This window comes from Gorilla gorilla, chromosome 10, assembly GCF_029281585.2.
Source record: "Gorilla gorilla gorilla isolate KB3781 chromosome 10, NHGRI_mGorGor1-v2.1_pri, whole genome shotgun sequence".
In the NCBI taxonomy this organism is placed as follows: domain Eukaryota; kingdom Metazoa; phylum Chordata; class Mammalia; order Primates; family Hominidae; genus Gorilla; species Gorilla gorilla.
This window is the reverse complement of record NC_073234.2, coordinates 146,184,643-146,200,962: the sequence shown is the minus strand read 5'-3', so window position 1 is coordinate 146,200,962 and position 16,320 is coordinate 146,184,643. Positions and strand designations below refer to the sequence as shown.

The 16,320-nt window shown below is 47.1% G+C and overlaps 1 protein-coding gene across 9 annotated transcripts in view; it reads left to right on the top strand.

The window, feature by feature from the left end:
* The first annotated feature begins 8,819 nt into the window (after positions 1–8,819).
* Positions 8,820–16,320, top strand: part of RIMBP2 (RIMS binding protein 2) — a 329,547-nt gene continuing 322,046 nt past the window's right edge. For 3 of the 9 annotated variants that reach the window (XM_055357629.2, XM_055357630.2, XM_031000824.3), the window contains exon 1: positions 8,825–9,640. The gene's annotated coding sequence lies outside the window, so the exon portion shown is untranslated. Of the gene's footprint in view, positions 9,641–16,320 lie in introns of all 9 variants that reach the window. The other 6 variants (XM_063694494.1, XM_055357621.2, XM_055357617.2 and 3 more) reach the window with 3 other exon arrangements.

Here is a 16,320-nt window from a genome sequence, read left to right as displayed (position 1 = left end):
TTAGACCTTTGTCAGATGCACAGTTTGCAAACATTTTCTCCCATTCTGTAGGTTGTCTCCTTACTCTGTTGATAGTTTCTTTTGTTGTGTAGAAGCTCTTAAGTTTAATTAGATCCCACTTGTCAAATTTTGCCTTTGTTGTGATTGCTTTTTGTATCTTTGTCATGAAATCTTTGCCCTACGCGCAGGTCGGTATCGCCAAGGTTGTCCTCCAGGGTTTTTATGGTTTTGGGTTTTACATTTAAGTCTTTGATCCATCCCGAGTTGATTTTTGTATATGGTGTAAGGAAGGGGTCCAGCTTCAATCTTCTGCATATGGCTAGCCAGTTCTCCTAGCATCATTGATTGAATAGGGGAGTCTTTTCCCCCATTGTTTTTGTCAGCTTTGTCAAAGATCAGATGGCTATAGGTGTATGGCCTTATTTCTGGGCTGTCTATTCTGTTCCATTGGTCTATGTACCTGTTTTTATACCAAAACAGTACTATGCTGTTTTGGTTACTGTAGCCATGTAGTATAGTTTGAAGTCAGGTAACGAGATGCCTCCAGCTTTGTTCTTTCTGCTTAGGATTGCCTTGGCTACTCAGGCTCTTTTTTTTATTCCATATAAATTTTAAAATAGCTTATTCTAGTTCTGTGAAGAATGTCATTGGTGGTTTGATAGGAATTGCATTGACTCTGTAAATTGCTTTGGGCAGTATAGTCATTTTAATGATATTGATTCTTCCTATCCATAAGCATGGGATGTTTTTCCATTTGTTTGTATCTTCTCTGATTTACTTGAGTAGTGTTTTGTAATTTTCATTGTAGAGCACTTTGACCTTCCTGGTTAGTTGTATTCCTAGGTATTTTGTTCTTTTTGTGGCAATTGTGAATGGGATTGCCTTTCTGATTTGGTTCTTGGTTTGACTGTTGTTGGTGTACAGGAATGCTAGTGATTTTTGTACATTGCTTTTGTATCCTGAAACTTTGCCGAAGATTTTTATTAGCTGAAGGAGCTTTTGGTCTGAGACTATGGGGTGTTCTAGATAAAGAATTATGTTATCTAGGCCAGGTGTGGTGGCTCATGCCTGTAATCCCAGTACTTTGGGAGGCCAAGGCAGGCAGATCATGAGGTCAGGGGATCGAGACCAGCCTGGCTTACATGGTGAAACCCCATCTCTTCTAAAAATACAAAAAATTAGCCAGGTGTGGTGGCACATGCCTGTAGTCCCAGATACTTGGGAGGCTGAGGCAGGAGAATCGCTTGAACCCGGGAGGTAGAGGTTTCAGTGAGCCGAGATTGTGCCACTGCACTCCAGCCTGGGTGACAGAGCGAGACTGTCTCAAAAAAAAAAAAAAAAGATTATGTCATCTGCCATCAGAGATAGTTTGACTTCCTCTCTTCCTATTTGGATGCCCTTTATTTCTTTCTCTTGCCTGATTGCTTTGGCTAGGAATTCCAGTACTATGTTGGATAGGAGTAGTGAGAGAGGGTGTCCTTGTGCTGGTTTGTCTTGTGCTGGTTTTCAAGGGGAATGCTTCCAGATATTGCCCATTCAGTTTGATGTTGGCTGTGAGCTTGTCATAGATGGCTCTTACTATTTTGAGGTATGTTTCTTCAATACCTAGTTTATCGAGAGTTTTTAACATGAATGAATATTGAATTTTATTGAAAGCCTTTTCTGTGTCTATTGAGATAATCACATGGTTTTTGTCTTTAGTTCTGTTTATGTGATGAATCATATTTACTGATTTGTGTGTGTTGAAACAACCTTGCATCCCAGTGATGAAGCCTACTTGATCATGGTGGATTAGCTTTTTGATGTGCTGCTGGATTTGGTTTGCAAGTATTTTGTTGAGGATTTTTGCATTAATGTTCATCAAGGGTATTGGCCTGAAGTTTTCTTTTTTTGTTTCTGTTTCTGTCAGGTTTTGGTATCGTGATGATGCTGTCCTCATAGAATGAGTTGGGGAAGAGTCCCTCCTGCTCAATTTTTTGGAATAGTTTCTGTAGGAATAGTAGCAGCTCTTCTTTGTATACCTAGTAGAATTTGGCTGTAAATCCATCAGGTCCTGGGCTTTTTTTGGTTGGTAGGCTATTTATTACTGATTTAATAAATCAGAGTTCATTATTGGTCTGTTCAGGGAATCCATTTCTTCCTGGTTGAGTCTTGGGAGGGTGTATGTGTCCAGGAATTTATCTGTCTCTTCTCAGTTTTCTAGTTTGTGCACATAGAGTTGTTCATAGTAGTTTCTGATGGTTATTTTTATTTCTGTGGGATCAGTGGTAATATACCCTTTGTCATTTATAATTGTATTTATTGGACCTTCTCTCTTCCTTTTTATTAGTCTAGCTATTGGCCTATCTACCTTACTTATTTTTTCAAAAAACCAACTCCTGGATTAGCTGATGTTTTGATTTGTGTATGTGTGTGTGTGTGTGTCTTGATTTCCTTCAGTTCAGCTCTGATTTTTGTTATTTCTTATCTTCTGCTAGCTTTGGGGTTGATTTGTTCTTGTTTCTCTAACTCTTTCAGTTGTGATGTTAGGTTGTTAATTTGAGATTTTTCTAACTTTTTGATGTTATGAATACTTTTAGTGCTATGAATTTCCCTCTTAACACTGCATTAGCTGTGTCCCCAACATTCTGGTATGTTTATGTTTGTTTGCATTAGTTTCAAATAACTTCTTGATTTCTGCCCTAATTTTATTATTTACCCAAAAGTCATTCAGGAGCACGTTTTTAAAATTTCCATGTAATTGCATGGTTTTGAGCAATTTTTTTAGTCTTGACTTCTATTTTTATTGTGATGTGGCTTGAGAGTGTGTTTGGTGTGACTTCAGTTCTTTTGAATTTGTTGAAGATTGTTTTATGTCTAGTTATGTCATTGATATATGCCATGTGGCAATAAGAATAATGTATATTCTGTTGTTTTGGGGTGGAGAGTTCTGTAGAGGTCTATCAGATCCATTTGGTCCAATGTTGAGTTCAGGTCCGGAATATCTTTGTTAATTTTCTGCCTTGATGGTCTGTCTAATACTGTCAGTAGAGTGTTGAAGTCTTCTACTATTATTGTATGGCAGTCTATGTCTCTTTGTAGGTCTCTAAGAACTTGCTTTATGGATCTGGGTGCTCCTGTGTTGGGTGCATATGTTCTAGGATAGTTAGGTCTTCTTGTTGAATTAAACACTTTACCATTATGTACTGTTGCCTTTTTTGATCTTTGTTGGTTTGAAGTAGGTTTTTCTGAAATTAGGATTGCAACCATTGCTTTTTTTTCTGTTTTTAATTTGCCTGGTAGATTTTCCTCCATCCCTTTATTTTGAGCCTATGGGTGTCATTATGTGTGAGATGGGTCTCTTGAAGACAGCATACCATCGAGTCTTGCTTTTTTATACAACTTGCCATTCTGTGCCTTTTAGATGGGGCATGTGGCCCATTTGCGTTCAAGGTTAGTATTGATATGTGTGGATTCAATCCTGTCATTGTGTTGTTAGCTACTTATTATGCTGGCTTGTGTGTGGTTGCTTTATAGCAACACTGGTCTGTGTGTTTAAGTGTGTTTTTGTGTCAGCTGGTAGTGGTCTTTCCTTTCTATATTTAGTGCTCTTTTCAAGGTCTCTTGTAAGGCAGGTCTGGTGGTAAATTCCCTCAACATCTGCTTATCTGAAGAGGATCTTATTTTTCCTTTGCTTAGGAAGCTTACTTTGGCTGGATATGAAAATCTTGGTTGAAGATTTATTTTTCTTTAAGAATGTTAAATATAGGCCCCCAATCTCTTGTGGCTTGTAGGGCTTCAGCTGAGAGGTCCACTGTTAGCCTGATGGGGTTCCCTTTGTGGGTGACCTGCCCTTTCTCTCTAGCTGCCTAAAAAAGACATCTAAGCCTTCAATAATAACTTTAAAAAGCCAATTTTGATCATCATGCTAGAGGAAAGAGTTTTCTTTCTGTTCTCTCAAAAGAAAACAAAATTATAAAATCATTGTCATCTGGAGAAGTAATCAAAGATTACACAAATAGTGTTAAAAACAAATATTATACAAATATAAGGTGATAGGTAGCCCAATTACCCTGATTTTATTTTTATACTTACATGAATGCATCAAATTAGCACATGTACCCCTAAATTATGTACATTTATCATATATCAATAAAAATGATATTATAGTAGAGTCTTAGGCAGTTAATTACAATAAATATATGCTATTTTTCTGGATTTTGTGATATTTGTGGGATTTGTCAACATTTTAACATCTGGAATTTGTTGTGATTTATTTTCTTATTCTTGATAAATGATCATTTGTGTAGTTTGTATTGGTGTTCTTCGTGTTTTATTTTTCTTAACTAGGGCTCTCCACATTATATAAACTCCAGGCCCCACAAAATTGGACCCGCAACTGAATCTGAAATATGTGTTGCAAATATGTTATCTCAGTTGTAGCAAATCTTTTGGTTTTATTTGTGGCATTTTCCCACTGTGCAGAAGTTTACATTTCCATGTAATCAGATTTAATCAGCATTTCCTTTTATTGTTCCTGAGTTTTCTTAGAAAGTCCTTCTTCATTTGACAATAATGAAAAAAATTCATAATTTTTCTAGAATGTCTAATTTTTCTTTTATATGTTTGAATACGTGATTGATCTGGAATTAACTTATGTGTAATAACTTTTTCCCTTAATTATCCTGTATTCTGACCATTATTTATTGAGTATTCTATATTTTCTTATTGATTAGAAATACTATTTTATCATATATTAAATTCTCATATGTAATTGGATTTGTTTATGGACCACCCAGTTTGTTCTATGGGTCTGTCTGTTCATGTACCATGACAAAACAATTTTATTTATATATTTATAATATATTTTAATGTCTGGTAAAACTAGTTTTCTTTCATTACTTTTTCTTGCCTTCGATAAAATGTCTGGGTTATACTTTTGTGCTTATATTTCCATACTAAGTTTAGAATCAGCTTCCAGAGGTCTGGAAAAAATCTCAGCTTTATGTTGATTGTAATCATATTAAATGTTAAGGTTGATTTCAGGAGAATTTTATAAAATTTAAGGACCCTCTCCAAGTGTGGGGTTGGCTTTTCTTTTTGCTCCATTTTTCTTTTATTTTTTCCTCAGTTTTCTTCATATATATCTTACACATTTCTAGGCATGCCTTTCTTTTTGTATGCTATTATAAATGGCATTTTTTTCCCCTTCCATTATACTTCCTAACTGATTATTGCTTTTATATAGAAAACCTATTGACTTTTGTATATTATTTTTGTTCCTCCAAAATAATATGCAATAATATACAAATATATATTTGCTGGGAACCTAAAATAATATACTATTCTATTCAATTATGGAATATATCTAGAGCGCTCCTTTTTTTTTGAGACAGGGTCTTGCTCTGTCACCCAGGCTGGAGTGCAGTGGTGTGATCATGGCTCACTGCGACCTTCACCTCCTGGGCTCAGGTGATCCTCCCACCTCAGCCGCCGAGTAGCTGGGACTACAGACATGAGCCATCACACCTGGCTAATTTTTTGTATTTTTCATAGAGACAGGCTTTTACCATGTTGCCCAGGCTGGTCTCAAATTCCAGAGCTCAAGTGGTCCTCCCGTCTCAGCCTCCCAAAGTGTTGGGATTACAGGTATAAGCCACCACGCCAGACCTATTCTATCCTCTCCTATTCAATTCTTATTTGTAACAGTTTTTCTGTGATTGGTTCATCTGGGTTTCCAGGTAGATCATCATGTCATCTCCAATACTGCCTAGTTTTTAGACCTTTCTGACTACCCTACTACTTGTAAACAGGGCAGGTTTTTCTGAGAGATGTTCCTAGCTGAGTGCTGCACTTATGGTGAACACCCAGCTTCAAAGGCTACTTGAAAGGATTTAGGGGGCTGCACTTACCCGCCGGCCTTGGAATTGGCCTCATAGAAAACTTGCTGTGCTTTGTGAAAGCTCGGGCCCGCAGAGGTGCTGATGTTCAGTGTCAGCACAGACCTATTATTAGCTGTCCAGCGACAGGAGATTCCACTTTAATGCTGAAGCTTCAGTACTATGTTGCAAACAAAATGACTGGCATTTTCTCAGACAGCAGTTCCAAGTGGAAACTGTCTAGTTGTGCTGTCTCCATACGGAGGGCTGGAAAACTGTGAATGGCAATTATGCAGCTTTGCATCTGACACTTCCTGACATCTGGCAAACACTCGTTCCATCCAGGACCAGATAAAACAAATGGTGCCTTATTCACAGGAGTCTTTAACAGCCTAATAGACCCGATGAGTAGCAATGCCTTTGTGTGGCCTGTGTGCAGTCCAGAGCTAGCAGGTTGCCTATGACAAGCGCTGGAGGGGGTCAGCACTTTTGATTCCATCACCGAAACTGGTCCCCACCACAGCAGCTCATTTTTCAGAACTGGCTAGCTCCTTCCTGCTGGGTTGAATACATCCTCATTCTTCACAGGCCCAGAATGGCTTCATCTGGATTGTTAGTTACCTATGAAAGTCTCTGGTTTGTTACATTTTTTTCAGTATTTTATGCACAAAATTTACCTAATTTTTGTGAAGTTAGAACATGACACCAAGAAATGGAATCCTGCATTATTTTTCTTTTCTTTCCTTTTTTCTTTTTTTCTTTTTTCTTTCTTTCTTTCTTTTTTTTTTTTTTTGAGGCAGGGTCTCACTCTGTCCCCCAGGCTGGAGTGCAGTGGAGCAGTCATAGCTCATTGCAGCCTTGACCCCCCTGGGCTCAAGCCATCCTCCCACCTCAGCCTCCTGAGTAGCTGGGACCACAGCCGTGCACTACCATGCCCAGCTAAGTTTTGTATTTTTTGTAGAGATGGGGTCTCACTGTGTTGTCCAGGCTGGTCTTGAACTCCGAGGCTCAAGTGATCCTCCCACTCTGGCCTCCCAAAGTGCTGGCATTACAGGCATGAGCCACTGTGCCTGGCCCTGCATTCTTTTTATGATTTGACCATGTGTCTCTTGGCAGCTACAGTCAACTCTTTGGTCTCAAGTTGTCCAGCTGAAAAAGTGGGTTCCTCACGCCGAGACCCATGACATGCAGCCCCACACACATGGGATACTGCAGACGACAGTGCAGCCATGACAGAGACTCAGTGGGGCTGGTGCAGACAGCAATGGCCCTGTATGGGGAGAACCCAGCATCTTTGAATGGAAACATTTTTTGCAGCTTATTTGTTTTCGAACCTTGGCTTTTTGGCCTATATGATCCATGGCATTCCTTAACAATTAATTTCCTCTCTGCTGAGAAAACAAAGGTGGAGAGTCATTTTCATGCCACTGAATGACGTTTTAAAAGAGTGAATCCTTTCTAAGGGGGAATAGCTTTATTTCCTTCTGTCAAATATTTCATTTGTCCCCTAGAAGAGCCCCTTGAAGTAGACATTATATGATAAATAGACACGATCGTTTTACAGACGTGGGAAAAGACTGACCTGCTCCAGGCCACACAGATGGAGTCAGGAAGGGGCAGACTGGGTCAGTGGGGCCCAATTCACAGGCGCTTTCTACGGTCTTTTCATGTGTTTTTATGGAGGTAAAGTTCACATCACATAAAATTAACTGTTTTAAAGTAAACAATTCAGCGGCATTTAATACATTCACAATCTTGTGCAACTGCCACCTCTCTCTTGTTCCAAAGTGTTCTCACCACCCCAAAAGGAAACCCCACTCCATTAAGGAGTCACTCCTCATCTCCTCTTCTCCTAGCCCTCAGCAACCACCAGTCTCCTTTCTGTCTCTATGAATTCGCCTATTTTGGATATTTCATAAAAATGGGCTCATACGATAGATGGGCTTTGTGTCTGGCTTCTTTCCCCAGCATGGTGCTGTCAAGGTCCATCCATGTGGTAGCATGAATCACATACTCCATTCCTTTTTCCTGGCTGAATAATATTCCATGGTATGGATATGCCACATTTTGTTTCCCCATTCATGCATTGATGGGCACTTGTGTCATTTCCACCCTTTGGCTGTTGAGAGCAGTGCAGCTGTGAACATGTGTGTACGAGTATCTGGTAACCAGTCCCTTCCACGATTTTCTGCAGTCTTGTAGTTTCTGTGACCTGATAACTCTGCTGCAGGGTGAAAAGGAATCGTCTGTGGTTTGCCACCTACTCCTGGATACAGCACGTATCTCTTTGTTCCATGCACAGAGGCTGGGGCCACTCTACACAGGACTTGAAAGAAGCCTCCAGTCTTGCAGCCAAATTCAGAGGCATATAATTCAGAAGCCTATCCGGGAGGCCAAAATGAGTCCTGACTGGGAAAACTTGCTGGACCCGTCTGCCACAGTGTTGAAAAAGTTGTCTTGGGAAGAGGTTTCCTCTGGCTGTCTAGGTTTGAGACCTTTGCGATTCCTTTAAGATCACAAGCAAAACCACGGTGATGGGAGGATGCGTTGGTTTTACTAAGGAGCCCATTTTTTAAAAAACTTGTAAAGTGAGTCTTAATTAGAGAAGCAACAGAAAGCACCTCAGGACAAGTCCTTCCTTTTTGTACAAAGGACCCGTGGTGAGCCCTTCCTTGGAATTCTCGTGTCCTACACTCGAGTCTTGTCCCTGCACAGGGCCATCATTAGTAAGAGCCCTCAGAGCCTCAATTAGGGTATGTGGAGCCCAAAATACCAAAGGGGCTTTCTCTGCATGAGCTATCTTATTCAGCGCCTTTCAGTAACAAGCCATGGGATTTTTACCCCAGGGAAGGAAGCAAGTGTGTGAAGTCCGTGCGTGTTTCCCAGGGTTTTTTCCCTCCTGCACCACCCGGTTGCTAGGTAGCGGGTATATCTGTGCCACCACCTGAAGTTCTGTGGGAAGGGGGAACCCGCGGGGCCACTTGGAGGCTTGGGGAGGGGAGGGGAGCCGGACAGGAGAGCAAAGACCCAGGCAGCTTGGGTCGCTCCTCTTCATCACTTAATTCTGAGGGCGCTTGAGTTTCTGAGCTTCCTGGAGTAGAGCCCAGGGCGGCTTTTACCTTGATGTGCTGATCGGTTGCCTGTCGGTTGCAGGAGACCCCCGGCCTCCTGCAGGGAAGATCCTGTGCTGTTTTCCCAGGGATGGAGAGAAAAGCACCAACCCCAAGCCCCGCGTGGCTGAGAGCTGTTTGCCTCCATCTCTGTCCGAGCTTTTCACCACAGCTCTGTGAAAGAGAAACTGGCAGTGAGGGGTATAGCCATCTTGGTGTGTGTATGCGCACGTGTGTGTGCATGTGTATTTGTGTGTGTGTGTGTGTGCGTTCAAACACTGACGTTTCAGAGGCTCTGGTTACTGCTGCATGGCGGATGATCCTCTCTCTCTCCCTCTCTCTCCCCCTCTCTCTCCCTCCCTCTCTCCCTCTCGACCTGCTTGCCTGCCTGCAGAAAACTAATGAATCATGTCTAGCTGAATGCAAGCAGTGCAGACACACCAATGCCCTGCAATGTTGACTGGGCGCCGCCTCTGCCTGCCTCTCGCTCCCTGTCTCTCCCTCTGCTGCTCCCTCCCTCCCTCTCTCCCTCTCCCCCTCCTCCCTCCCTCCCTCTCTCCCTCTCCCCCTCCTCCCTCCCTCCCTCTCGCCCCCAGTTTGTAATCTGACACAGTACACTGCAGTTGTCTCCGAGGTGAACCTCCGGAGCCTTGGCACAGCTCGCTTCTAAAGGTAGGCTGAGATTTATTTTTTTCTCCTAAAAATAGCTTCCCGTCTCCCCTCGCCTTTCTGCACCCGAGCTGCAGCCGCGTTGATCTCAGGGGGTTAGCCGGAAACTCTTTACCCAGGCAAAGTTTATCTTGCAGCGGATGGAGAATGCCCTTCAGCGTGGGGTCCGGGGGCGCTGGGTGCGGGGAGCAGCGGCTCGCCCTGCTGGCATGTCGGTGCTGCTTGGAATTCAGGATCGTCTCCGAAGGGAAGGGCTGACGGGCTTCTTCCTGGGTGCCGGGTGTCAGCTGCAGGGGTGCTTTGGCTCTGTCATGGCCCCCACCCCAGGCTTTTAAGAAAGGCCCCTCCAGGCAAAGTTTGGGACCCGATGGACACGGCCCCGCTCGCCTGGGGAGTGCGCCCCAGGCTTCTCAGACAGCAGCGGCTCAGGGCCTGGACTTGTCTTCTTGGGGGCGGGGTGGAGGGGGGAAGGGGACATGGGACAAACACATCAGAGTCCCCAGCTCGGCTCAGGTGCAAATGCACAAAGCCCGCAGGCTGCGCCCAGGAATCTGTCAATTCACGTCCCATGGACTGACTTGAATAATGTGTTTGTCAAAACAGATGTTCCCTGGCAGAGTGTGTGCGTGCATGCGTGTGCCTGTGTGAGCAGTGTGCGCGGGCTGCTGGCCGGGGGCACACTCTCCCAGTGGAAACCGTATTTCACCGGGAAAGGCAGCGCGTACGGGACCACCCGCCCAGGAGCTTAGGTCTGGGTAGGTCCAGGTGGGGGCCCGGACATCTGTCAGCAGAGGCCTCGGTGGAAGCAGCCTCCCTCCTGTCCCCGGGGAGTGCACACTGGCTGAGGTCGGGGTGACGGCTGGCTGGAGGGAGGGAGGACTGCTTCGCCTCCCGGCCTGGTCACTGGCCCCAGGGGAGGCGGGGGTGCTGGCTCCCTGCCTGCGTGGCCTTTGGGTCCCTGGAGGTTCTCAGGGTGAGTGAGGAGGGAGGGAAGGGGACCTTGTCCAGCCCCATATTTCTCTCACGGAGGAGCCCTGAAGGAGACTCTGCTCACAAGGGTGAAAACCCCACTTCGTCCAGGGAAGGGAAATGTCACAGATGGAGCAGGCCTGAGAGGAGGGAGAGCGGCTCCCTCTGAAAATGGAAGATCGGTGGGAAGAGGAGGTGTCCGGGCTCCTGGGCCCTGCGGCAGGCCAGGCTGCTGGCGGGCGGCAGCCGCGTCGGGCTCTGAGCAGGAGTGGGCAGGGGAGGGGAGCTGACCTGCAGGCTCACTCACCCGGTTTCTAAGGGGAACAGTGGGGGAAGGCTCTAAAAAATCACCACCTCCCCCACGCACACGGCCCCTCCCCGGCTTCCTCCCAGCCTTGCTGGGCTGCCCTGGAATCAGCTTCAGACTCATTCCCCGCTGGGCTGTGGGGTCTTGGCTTGTCGTGTGAGACATGATCCCAAGCTCCCAGTGGGATGGGCAGGGTCTGACCGGCTCCGGAGGTTCCCTGGGGGCGTGGTGTGAGGGGAAGGCCGGCGGGCACCCCTTCTGCAGTGGGGGGTGGTGGGGCGTGCCGGGGGTCGAGGGCCGTGCCGTGGCCATATGGCAGCTGCCTGGGGCCCAGAGTGGAGCCCTTCCAGGTTATTTCAGGGAAGGCGCTGGCAGCGGCTATTCCCCCGTGCCCCTTCCTAGAGGATGGCAAACTGGGTCAGGGAGAGGGTGGCACTGCCCACGTGCCCGGGAGACAGGAAGATGCTGGTGCTATGGGGGCCGCCCCCCACGCAGGAGGCAGGCGCCACGCAGCCCTCCCCGGGGCATAGCAGCCGGCCTCCCCCATGCTGCAAGCCCGACAGAGAACCCCAAGCTTGCAGAGTCCGGGGGTGGGCGTGGGTGGTGGAGAAGCCTCCCAGGTGAGGCCAGCGTGCAGCCGGGCTGAGAGCTCCTGGCCATGAAGATGAAAAGACAAGCGGTGGGCCCTACACTGTGGCTTTCAGTTTCATCTCTTTGGCCCCATGCACTGTTAGCGCCTGGAAGAGACCAGCATGTGCTCAGGGGGCGGGAGGAGAGGCAGGAGCTGGCTCTTTCCTGAGCTTGCTTCGCTTTCCATTTCAAATCCACCCCCTGCCACGTTTGTATTTTTGGAGTCTGGTTGAAGTTTTAATTGGAGCAGCGATTCTCACACGTTGGTGAGCGCTGGCATCCTGGCGGGTGGGTTAAGGGGCTACAAATCTCAGAACCTCTGATCCAGCAGGTCTGGGGAGGGGCCGGGAATCCGCATTCCCACGCAGTCCCAGGGGAGGTGGAGGCATCCAGGGACCCCACTTTGAGGATCCTTGAATACAGCGTGACCAGGAGGCGCTTTACGCATCTCTGGGGCATGTTGCCAGCTCTCTGTTGGCCTTTGGCTGAGGTCATACGTGAAGCTGAGTGCACGCCTCGTAGGTTGGTCTAGACCCGCAAGTGCCAAACCTCAGGGACCAGAGGGCCTGACCCGGGAGCTTCCTTTGTGTCCGGGAGTCTCCCTAGGGCACGGCAATGAACATCTGTTCCAGGTGGGCGGAGACTCACCGGCTGAACGTCTCAGTGTTTCCCACTTCTGCCGGAAGGTTTGGAATCCGCATGGTGCTGGGAACCCGGGGGAGAACCGGATCGGCTGTGCTGGTCTCTTGTTGATCAAGCAGAGCTGCTGATTCCAGAAAACTCTGTTCTCCACTTACCTCATCCCGTGTAGATAGTGGTAGTGCATGGCTTATGTCCTCAGTTTCTCTTTTGACTTTCACCCATTTGAAAAGCTGTCTGATCCCCTATGGTGTGGGAGGAGGCTTGCAACCAGCTGAGGACACCTGCGTCTCTTGTTGGTGACGCTGGTGCCACCACCCTTGTGTGCAAAGGTTTCACTGAACCATACTCCTCAGTCCTTCCTTCCTTCCTTCCTTCCTTCCTATCTTCCTTCCTTCCTTCTTTCCTTCCTTCCTTCCTTTCCTTCCTTCCTTCCTTGTTCTCTCTCTCACTCTTTTATTCCGTTTCTTTCAGTCTCTCTGTCCCCTTCTTCCCTCTCTTTCTCTCCTTTTCTCTCCCTCTTTGTTTTTTCTTTCCTTTTCTCTCAGTCTCCCTCCCTCCCTCCCTCATTCCTCCTCTCCCTCTCTCAGTCTCTCTCTCTGACTCACCCCTCCTTGTGTCCGCCACTGGGCCACGCTCCTGTGTGGATCCGTCTTTCCTTGAAGAAAATCTCCCAGATGACGCCCTGCATAAGAAGGACGTTTCCGTCAGTGAAGACCACGCGTACTCGGTAGCTGTGCGATTAGAACAGACCTGAAAGATCCCCATCCCAGTGTGGCTGTCGCAGCTGCTCAGCTTGAAGCTTTACTCTCACGTGTTTAGTGACGATGGTGTGGGTGAACCCACCGTGCTGCCTGGAGTGTGAACGTCCAGCACATACGGTCATGCATGGACATGATGCTCGATGATAATAAATGACTATGTTACTGGCTTATGGATTTACTGTAACTTTTATCATGATTTTAGAGTGTATTGTTTCTACTTATTAAACAAAAGTGAGCTGTGCAACAGCCTCCGGCAGGTCCTTCAGGAGGGATCCGACAGCAGGCATGGCCATCGTGGGAGGCGACGGCACACCTTGCGTTATTCCCCTGGAGACCTCCCAGCGGGACAGGACGTGCAGGTGGAAGGCGGTGATGTGGTGATGCTGGCCCCGGGGAGGCCTAGGTGAACGTGTGTGTTTATGTCTTAGCTTTTAACAGCAAAGTTTAAAAAGCAAACAAACAAACAAAAAAATCAAATAGGGAAAAGCAAATAGATGAGGATATAAAGAAAGAAATTATTTTTGTATAGCTGTACAATGTGTGTTTCAAGCTAAGTATGATTACAAAAGAGTCCAAAAGGTAAAAAATTAAGAAACGTATAAGGCAACGAAGTAAGCTGAGGGCAGTTATGGAAGAAAGAAGAACATTTTTGTATAAATTTAGTATAGTCTAAGTGTGCAACCTCTGCAGGGTCTACAGACATGTACAGGAATGCCTGGGCCCTCACATCCACTCCTCACTCACTCACTCACCCACCCAGAGTCACTTCCAGTCCCGCAAGCTCCATTCATGCTAAGCGCCCTATACAGGTGCACCATGCTTTATCTTTTAGATCTTACTTCCGCTGCCTCTCTTCTATGATTAGATGCAGAAGTACTCACCATTGTGTGGCAGTGGCCTACAGTACTCAGTACAGTCACGGGCTGCACAGCTGTGAAACCAGAAGCAATGGCCTTGCCCATCGAGCCAGGGTGTGGAGGAGGCTGTGCGGCCCGGGTGTGTGTGCAGGTACGCTGTGTGTGAGGTGCGCTCATGACGAAATCACCTAATGAGGCATTTCTCCGAATGCATGCTTGTTAAGCAAGGCGTGACTGCATTTATCTTTGAACAAGCCAGTCACACTGTACTAGGGTTTGTGGGGTTAAAAGTATTCATTTATGAGGTGGGTCCCTGAAAAGTAACACTTAATCCAAATCTATTTTAACTTTTTTGTGGTTATTTTCATATGTATGAGAAGCAAATGCATCTGTAATGAGAAACCTTCACACAATATAAACTTTAAGTCCAAATGACATCCTAAGTAAGTCACTCCAAATAGCATCTTCAAAAAATGGAGAAAAAAGACAAAGCACACTCGTTTTAAAAGCCCAGAATAATCTTGATACAAAACCCCAGTGAGGGCATCAGAAGGAAGAACATGTACTGGCCAAACTCTCATGGTCACAGACACCACATTCTAAGTCAAGTATTAGTAAATTAGAAAATGGAATCCAGCAAAACGTGAAAAGGGTAATAGACATTTCTTAATTTTTCCCTGGACAAGGAACCTCAGAAAATGGAGGAAATTGGGGCTTCTCTGGATTTGTGAGAGGCTGGATAGCTTCTTTTTTTTTCTTTTGAGACAGAGTCTTGCTCTGTTACCCAGGCTGGAATGCAGTGTCATGATCTCAGCTCACTGCAGCCTCCACCTCCTGGGCTCAAGTGATTCTCCTGCCTCAGCCTCCTGAGTAGCTAGGATTACAGGTGTGGGCTACCACGCCCGGCTAAGTTTTGTATTTTTAATAGAGTTGGGGTTATGCCATGTTGACCAGGCTGGTCTTGAACTCCTGACCTCAGGCGATTTGCCCACCTTGGCCTCCCAAAATGCTAGGATTACAGGCGTGAGCCACTGTGCCTGGTCAGATAGCCTCTTCTTCATGCTCACACGAGAAAGGGAGGTGGCTGTCAGGACTCCATGGGACCCCACGTGTGACGTGCGGGGCCTGTGAGAACTGGGAGCAGTGGGGCTTGTGGAGGAGCAGGTAGAGCAGGGAGAGGCCTGAAGACGTCCATCTGGGATATTCTCATTTGTTGGTGTTTTGTGGTCTGTCGTTAGTAGGTGCTGGATAAACACTTGCTGGAGAGACCCAGTGTGGGAGGTGAGGGGGGCTCTCTCCTTGGCCTGCCTGTGTGGACAGGTCCTTCCTGTTGGTGCTGAGCCTGGGGCGGGGGAGGTGCAGCACCTGCCACTTCTCTATCTGTGTGGGCCCCAGGAAGGCAGGGCATGACCTATTCATTCAGCAAACCTTTAAGCACCTGCTAAATACTGACTCACATTTTAGGTGAGCAGTGAACAAGCTAGAGGAGGGTGCTGCCCTCATGGGGAGCACACGTGTGTGTGTGTATGTGTGTGTGTGCGTGTGCGTGTATGTGTGTGTGTGTGTGTGCATGTGTAAGACAACGGGCAAGTGAATGAATAATCACTACACCAGAGACAGCTGCCCTGATGGAGTGCCCAGCAGAGGGTTCCAATGGCTGATGTCAGGGGCCGCCCCTGGATGATCTGGGAGGGGTCTCAGGGAGGAGGTGGCGTTGAAGCTGAGACAGGACCCTGAGAAGGAGCCAGAGGTGCAGACACCTGGGAGAGAGGTTCAGGCCCCGAGGGCAGAGGGAGGAACGGATCTGCGAGCTGCTCGGTGGTTTTGATTCTCATAGGTATGTGCAGAAATTGCTCCTTGGGTGTTTTTGGAGCGGCTGGGACCACAGGGGCTGCAGAGCCAACCCCTCTCCTGGAGACCCTCGGTGTCCACCCGTGAGCTCCCAGGGATACCCGGAAACCAGGGGGCCAGTGGTGTACTTTTTGTCATTTCCATCCATGGGGAGTTGGTCATGGTGTCCCTTTGGGTGGAAGGTCCTCCTTGCCCCTCCTACGCCTCTTACCGCACTCCTTCCCCTGCCTCCCTCCTGCCCAGTGCTACCAAAAAGAAAGCCCATTTGGCCATTTTGGCAGCAGGGGCCTCCTGAGGGGGCCTGGGGGTGCGTTGGTACAGGTTCCTCTGATTAAACGCTCCTGGTGCCACACCCAGTGTGTGTCCGCGATGGGAATGTCAGGAACGGGCTGCTGGGTTGGGTGGGAAGGAGGGGTTTTCCTCAAGGCATTCTTCATGCTTATTACCGACGTGGTTTCCAAGACCAGAAACACACCCCATCATGCTGCCCCTGTACCTCCTTGGACGGAGATATTGGGACGGGAGCAACAGGCCGCTTTGTTTCCGACTCTTCCTTCCCTCTCCCTGAGAGGGGAGCCCCAAAATCTTGGGAAATGGTGCCTTGACTCAGCTCCAGGTCTGTAAAAGGCTCCATGTTCAAGGGCCAAGGGCTCGAGCTACGTGTTG